Genomic DNA, 7,886 nt, shown 5'->3' on the forward strand with positions numbered 1-7,886 from the left:
AAAGAGGGAGTAACCTTATATTTGAGTCCTTACAAAGTCTCTCATATTACAGGGTTTGCTCTCATTTATTTTGAACAACAAACCACTGGATAGGGCAGTATGGTATGGTGACTAAGCTTGTGGACTCTGGAGCCAGACTGCCTGGTTTGGGGTCCAGACTCTGCCATTTACAAGCTTTGTGGCTTTTGAAAAGTTACTTAACTTGCCTTTGCCTCAGTTTTCTCATCTATACAGTGGGTCTAAGGATTAAATTATTTTTTAAGTTTGTTTGTTTGTTTATTTATTTATTTATTTATTTATTTATTTATTTTGAGAGAGACAGAGAGAGAGAGAGCATGAGTATGAAAGCGAGAGTGAGAGCAGGGAAGAGCAGAGAGAGAAGGAGAGAGGAAATCCTGAGTGGGCTCCATGCTCAGCGAGGAGCCCCATCTCATGACCCTCAGATCATGACCTGAGCTGAAATCAAGAGTTGATCGCTTAATCCACTGAGCCACCCAGGCACCCCTGGATTAAATGATTTAATATACAGAGAGGACTATGCACCTGGCACATAGTAAGTGCTCAATAAGTGCTATTTTTTACTCTTGTGGCAAGACTCATTAAGCTGAAATGTCCTCAACAATGCTATTTTGGATGCTTGTATAGATCACTTGTCACAGAATCCATTGTCAAAGAAATTTAACACAGCTTTGGTAACTATTCCTGGTGGTATGACCTCACAACTGCATGTGTTGGACGTCTCTCAATATGCTTTTAAAAGATTGCTTTAAAAAATAATACAGTAGTACTTGGGAGGGGCTTCTGGGGTGCTGGAAGTGTTCTATTTCTTGACTTCAGTGATGTTGTGTTTCGCTTTGTGACAATTTATTGAGTGGAACGCTTATGATTTATGCTTTTGCTGTATGAATGTTACTTCAGTAAGAGAAATTAACAATTGAAATTATTTTTAAAAGGCAATAATACACTAAGTGGTTTTTAGAGGTCAAGAACATACTGTTGCAGGATACAGGCCAAAAACCAACTGCCCTAGTGTGATGTAAATGGCCCTTGTGACTTGGGATAAAGTTTCCAGTGACTGAATCATATGTGGATTCAAATTGTGCTGTGTCCTGTCCCAAACTCTTCACTTAGACTGGAGAGAAGATCATCCATTCTGGGAAAATGGGTAAGATGACTAAAAGTGACCCTAATAGTAAGAAAGACACTGCTTTGGAGATACATGCCAAGAGTATGAATAAAATTGTTTACTGAATTATGAGAATGGAAAAAAAGCAAATCTATAAGCCAATATATTATTACATTATATATAAGCCAATATATTAATATATGTATAGTTTATTATTTTATAAATCAATACATGAATTTAAATATGTGTATAGTAAATTAACTATTGTAGTATGTAGAGTATATGTATAGTAAATTACCTAATAGAAGTAGACTTTTGATTATTTCATACTCATCCCTAAAGGTATAAGTTTTGGGGTTGGTCAAAAGCTTTTTGGATTTTCTCACTGGGAAAATGAGGTATCACCTTAGCTTTGGGTTGCTTGTGTTGTAAATGTGACAAATGGCAAGAGAAGTTAAGGGAGTGACTAAGATTGCTCAGGGGCAGCATGTACATTGGGAAGAGAAGGGTGTTTAGGACAGATCCTGAGAAGCTCCAATATTTAAAGGTTGAAGAGAGGAGGAGCAGCCCTCAAAGAAAAGTGAGGAGTGGCCAGAGAGGGAGAGAAAAGAAAAGGAAGCGAGTGGTACCACTAAAGCCAAGGGAAAGGCCAAGAAAGAAGTCACAAAAGCAGGGAGTGGTCATCAAGGTTGAATGGCACAGAAGAGGCCAGAGGTAAGGACTGAAGAGTATCCACTGGGTTTAGCCAGAAGTAGGCTGCTGGTGACCTTGGGGACGATGGGGTTGGTGGAGTTGTAGCAGTGGAAACTAGTCAGCACTCAGTAAATGAATGAGCGAAAGGTGAGGGCCCGAAGACTTTGAGTACAGCCTGCTTGCTCCTTAAAGAGGCTTGACTGCAGGCAAGAAGAGAGATCAATAGCAAGGGGGGGGGGGGGGGTAGACAGGTATTTTAGGAGGCCAAAGTTTTTCAAATGGGAGGACCTAAATGTATTTTCTTGCTTCCTTCATTTACTGAAGACACATGTAAGTGCCCACTATGTGCCAGCTCTATACTTAAGATACATATTTAAGATATGACTAAAGAGTAAACTGTGAAGACATATCTGCAAATTGGTACTGGGGAGTATAATGATAGAGGAAAATATGGGATTGTGCACATAGAGGGGATTCCTCATCCAGCTCAGGGTTGGGATGTCAGCCAATGGTGTCACAAAGAGGATATTGGAACTGGATCTTGTAGGATGAGTAGAAGCATAGCAAATGAAGAAGTTGGAGAAACAACTTTCAGGCAGAATAAACAGCAGCACCATGTTCCAAAGCACAACAGCATTAAAGAAAATAGTTTCTGGCCATGGAGATTGGTGTATAAGTGGTAGTGGTGGTGGTTCTGAGTAGATTGAGTTAGCTGGAGTGTAGGGAATATTGGCTAGTATGAAAGGAGAAACCAGAAAAAGTAAATGGGACCAAATCATGGAGGATATTATACATCATACAAAGGGTTGAGGCTCTGAGCAGCCATTGAAAGTTTTATTTAATACAGGAAATAAAATGAGTAGGTTATGTGACATTAACATCATTATGGCTGCAATATTGAGGATCGCAGGAGATGAGATAGGAGTTACTTTCAGTTGCCCAGCTTATACTGCCGTGAGGGTCTAACCTAAGTTAGTGATAGTAAGATTAGAAAAGAGGAGTAGACTGTGAGAGAAATTATAGACTGACTAGAAGCAGTAGTGACAGGAGGATTCTAAGATGCTTTCCATGTTCCTGGGTCATATATTAGTGATGTTGCTCATAAAGTTGGGGAAACAAAGGAAAAGCAGGTTTGTGAAGAGAGAGATAAGATAATGAATCTGGTTTTGGAAACGATGAGTTTAAGGCATATGTGAAATAGCCAAATGAAGATGGCTAGTAGGTGGTTAAATATAAAATTTGGAACTCAGAAGAGACAGTTGAGTATTTTCAGAGGATAAATATTTGAGAGCCACCAGACTAAAGGTGGTTATGTAGAACCATGAGAATGGATGTGGTCACTTATGGAGAATATGTAGTGAAAACAGGTTGTGGGCAGCTTTTAAGGGGTGGATAACAAAAGAAGATTCATGAATGAGATTGGGAAGAAGCAACTGACAAGTATGAATTGAACAAGAGAGCAGTGCCCAATGTGTTCTCACAGAAGACAAAGAAAGAAACCGCTACAAAATGGGAATTGTCAACAGAGTAAAAATACCACAGTAAGATGAGGTATGGCAGGTTCCATTAGATTTTGGAATTAGGGTGGAGCTGATGATCTCCGTGATCAAAAGAGAGGAGGTGAAGAACAAATCTCGAGGCACCACACTTCCTGAATTCAAACTATACTACAAAGCTTAGTAATCAAAACAGTGTGGTATTGACATAAAAACAGACACATAGATCAATGGAACAGAATAGGGAGCCCAGAAATAAACCTATGCATGTATTGTCAATTAATTTTTGACAAAGCTGCCAAGAATATAGAAAGAGGAAAGGATACCATATTCAATAAAGGGTATTGGGGAAAGTGGCTATGCACATACAAGAGAATGAAACTAGACCACTATCTTATACCATACATAAAAACCAACTCAAAATGGACTAAGGACTTGAATGTAAGAGCTGAAACTATAAACTCCTAGAAGCACTTCAACATAGAGGGTAAGCTCCTTAACATTGGTCTTGACAATGATCTTCTGGATTTGACACCAAAAGCAAAGGCAACAAAAGTAAACACAGACAGCAAAGGAAATCATCAACAAAATGAAAAGGCAGCCTGTGGAATGGGAAAAAATATTTTCAAACCACATATCCTGTAAGGGGTTAATATCCAAAACATATAAGAAATTCATACAACTCAGTAGCAAAAAGCCCATAGCCTAATTTAAAAAAGGGCAAAGGGCCTTAATGGATATTTTCCCAAAGAAGACATCCAAATGACCACTAAGTACAGGAAAAGATGTTTAACGTCACTGGTCACCAGGGAAATGCAAATCAAAATCACAATGAAATATCACTTCATACCTGTTAGGATGTCTATTCCAAAAGCACAAAATAAACAACAAAATCAAGAGATAACAAATGCTGGTGAGGATGTGAAGAAACAACCCCCTGTACAATGTTGGTGGGAATGTAAACTAGTATGACCACTATGAAAAACGTATGGAGGTTTCCCAAAAAATTAAAAATAGAACTGCCACATTATCCAGCAGTCTTACTTCTGAGTATGTATCTGAAGGAAATGAAATCATTTCAAATAGATATCTGCACCGCATGTTCATTATAGCAATATTGACAGAAGCAAAGACATGGAAACAGCCTAAGTAAGTGTCTGTCAATGGATGAATGGATAAATAAAATGTGGTATGGATAGATAGATAATAAAACATTATTTAGCTTTAAAAATGAAGGGAATCCTGCTATTCATGACCACATAGCTGAAACTGGAGGCCATAATTCTAAGTGAAATAGGCCAGAAAGAGAAAGACAAATACTGCACTGTATCACTTGCATGTAGAATCTTTAAAAAAAAACAAAACAAAACAAAAAAAAACAAAACTGAACTCACAGAAGCTTATAGGATGATGGTTACCAGGGGATAGGTGGGGGATGGGAAAAACGGGAAGAGATTGGTAAAAGGGTGCAAACTTTCAGTTAGAAGACAAATAAGGTCTGAGGATCTAATGTGTAGCATGGTGACTATAGTTGATAATACTGTATTTTATAAATAAAATTTGCTAAGAGAAAGAGAGAGAGAGAGAGAGAAAATGGGAAAGAAACCAGACCACAGAGGGAGAAGGAGGGAGTGGAGGTAAAACGGTAGTGACTGTGTAAGAGTGAACACTTCATGGTCTGTGAAAGAAACCCAATTGAATTCACTGAGGAAAGAAGGGTATATTTATTGGCCCAGGGTACCAAACCTGGGAGTTGACTGGCAAATGGAACAAAAACTCAAATACCACCAAGACTTCCTCTGTGTCTCTAGTTTCTGTTTTTCATTTTATTTTATTTTGCTTCATCTTCTCCTACTTATTTAAATTTTTTATTTTATTTTGGAGTTAATTTTAGATTGCAAAGTTGCCAAGAGAATATTGAGAGTTCCCACGTACCCTTCACCCGGTTTCCTCTAATGATAACATCCTAAATAATTATGATACATTTGTCAAAAACAAGAGGTTAACGCTGGTACATCACTGTCCACCGAACTCCAGACTTTATTCTGATTTCACCAGTTTTTTTTTTCCACTAATGTTCTTTTTCAATCCCAGGGTTCAATTCAGGATACCACATTACATTTAATCTTCACGATTAGTTAGTCTCCTCTGGTCTGTGACAGTTTCTCTGTCTTTGTTTTTTGTGTTTGTTTTTGTTTTTTTCATGACTTTGTCCATTTTGAAGAGTACTGGCCAGTCATTTTGGGAAACATCCCTCAGTTCAGGTTTCTCGGATGCTTTTCTTATGATTCACCTGGAAAGAGGTGCCAGGGAGGTACAGTGCCCTTCTCATTCCATTATATTGGGTGTACATGATAGCAACATGAATTATCACTGGTGATGTTGACTTTGATCGCTTCATTAAGGTTGTGTCTGCCAGATCTTTGTACTGTAAAGCTACTTTTTTTTTTCTCTTTCCATATTCATTTCCACATTCCATATCCATATTCATTTCCACATAGAAAGTGAGTTTCTAAGTCCCATAGTGAGGGAGGAGGAAATTAAGCTCCACTTCCTGGAGGGGGGGGCACATATGATCTACATTATATTATGTAGTATATTATTTGGAATTACTCTGTTTGGAAGATTCATCTCTTATCCTTCCTGATGTTTTACACTAATTTTAAAATTAATATTACATATGTGATTAGTCTAAAAAATAGGTAAGTAGGTTTTATTAAACACCAAAAAAAAAAAAAAAAAATCAGAAATCCTGGAGAAAGACTCCAGATGGTCTGGGCTGACTCACATGCCCATTTAGATCAATCTTGGGAGCAGAGTCAAGAACAATTAAGAGGATGGCAGCTCCTATTTAGAATGATTGTTAAAAATGCTTTGGCATGAACTTGTCCTTTTGGCCAGGGCATGCTTTGGTTCTTTCCTTGGCTAAGTGACCTCTCACTTAACCTTCAGACCTCAGTTGAAGCATCACTTAGTCACAGACCTCCTTCCTGACTTCTCCAACTAGATCAGTACATTTGATGGATTCTCATGGCACCTGGTACTCCTCCTTTGTGGTAGTTATCACAATTGCAAGTTTCTGGTGTGTGAATACTTGATTAAACACCTAAATACGCCACTAAACAGTCTATCTGGTGTGTTCTCCTTTGTAGCACAGACTTGCTTGCGTGCACATAGGTGGTGTTCAGTCAATATTTGTTAAGGGTATGACTGACATGAAGCGGGCTTCTATTCCACAGTTGAAGAAAGGATATTACCGAGGTAGCAGAATCAAGGACCACTACTCAGTGAGTGCAGTGAGGAGAGAGAGGCAGGTAGTAGGAGGCTGGGAGGAAGAGTGGGGAAGGGAAGGACTAATGGACAGCTGCTTGGAAGAAAGCAGCAGGACCATGTTTGACACCGTAGGTCAGGAGCTCACAGAGAGGCAATGACTGGTGGAGCAGGTCCCAGAGGAGAGAAGAGGGACTGGAGAAGTCATCATGAGTACAAGAAACAATTGTTTTTTAGCAGAAGAGATAGGAAGGGAAGTTGGGGAGGATGCAGAAAGTTCATGGGTGAGGGTATGATGGCAGTGGGGGAGGAGGGTGGACAGGGCAGGGATTTGAGGCCATCAAATGATCGATCTCCTTCTCTCTGGAGGGGAGTTGGGGAGAGAGGCAATATGTTAGGGAACTTCAGGTGAGTGTTAAAGGAGTGGAGACACTGGTAAGGAGACTGATGGCCAGTTGAGGATGCTGTGAGAGGACAGAGGACACAGCCATAGCCACACAAAAGTCCTTGATGATAAAGAAGGGAGGTCATTTCATGACAGCACTGAGGAGGGTGGAGGCTTGTATGACAACATGGTGTGATTCTCAAAGGTTGGTGCATGTGTGAAGTGGTTGTCTGTATTTGGACCTTGGGGAGCCCTGAGACTTTCTTCCCTGCCATGTGGAAGGATGTGCTTAAGTAAAGTCAGTCTCTAGCAGAGGAAGTGGGGGCTCAGAGATATAAAAAGGGAATGAGAATTCAGGGGGTTGTCACCATGAAATGGGGGTTTCAGAACAGAAAAACTTGGGAGGTATGTCCACCCTGGAAAGGATTAAACAGCAGGGAAGCAGCCGAAGGAAAACTTAACTATGGGCAAGATCAGTGTGCGGATGACCAAATGAGAAAGGAAAGATGACCCAGAAGGCCTGACTTGTGAACAATGATCCTGAATGACAGAATAAGGGCTGACAGTTCTCGCTGGCTCTGTTATTCATTTGTTTCTTCTTGGTGCCAGAAGAGGCACTGGGTAGCATCAGAGCTCGGTTTCAGACTGCTCCACGCCTTAGCCCCCTGTTCAAATGCTCATGAGAAGCTGCAATCATCAGAACTCTTTGGTCCAGCCCAGCCCTGGAGAAACTGAGCAGGAGTATTAAGAAATGGCCAGAGTCCAGCATGGTCTGAATTGGGATCTTCCAAGACCAAGTATATTTTCCAGCCTCTGAAGGACTTCAGTTCCCCATAGACATTCTAGGACAGAAAAAAGGAAACTTTGAGTCTCTCCACAGAGCAAGAGCCAGAGGAAACAGAAGAGGATAGGATCT

This window comes from Neofelis nebulosa, chromosome 10 (genome assembly GCF_028018385.1).
Source record: "Neofelis nebulosa isolate mNeoNeb1 chromosome 10, mNeoNeb1.pri, whole genome shotgun sequence".
Lineage (NCBI taxonomy): Eukaryota > Metazoa > Chordata > Mammalia > Carnivora > Felidae > Neofelis > Neofelis nebulosa.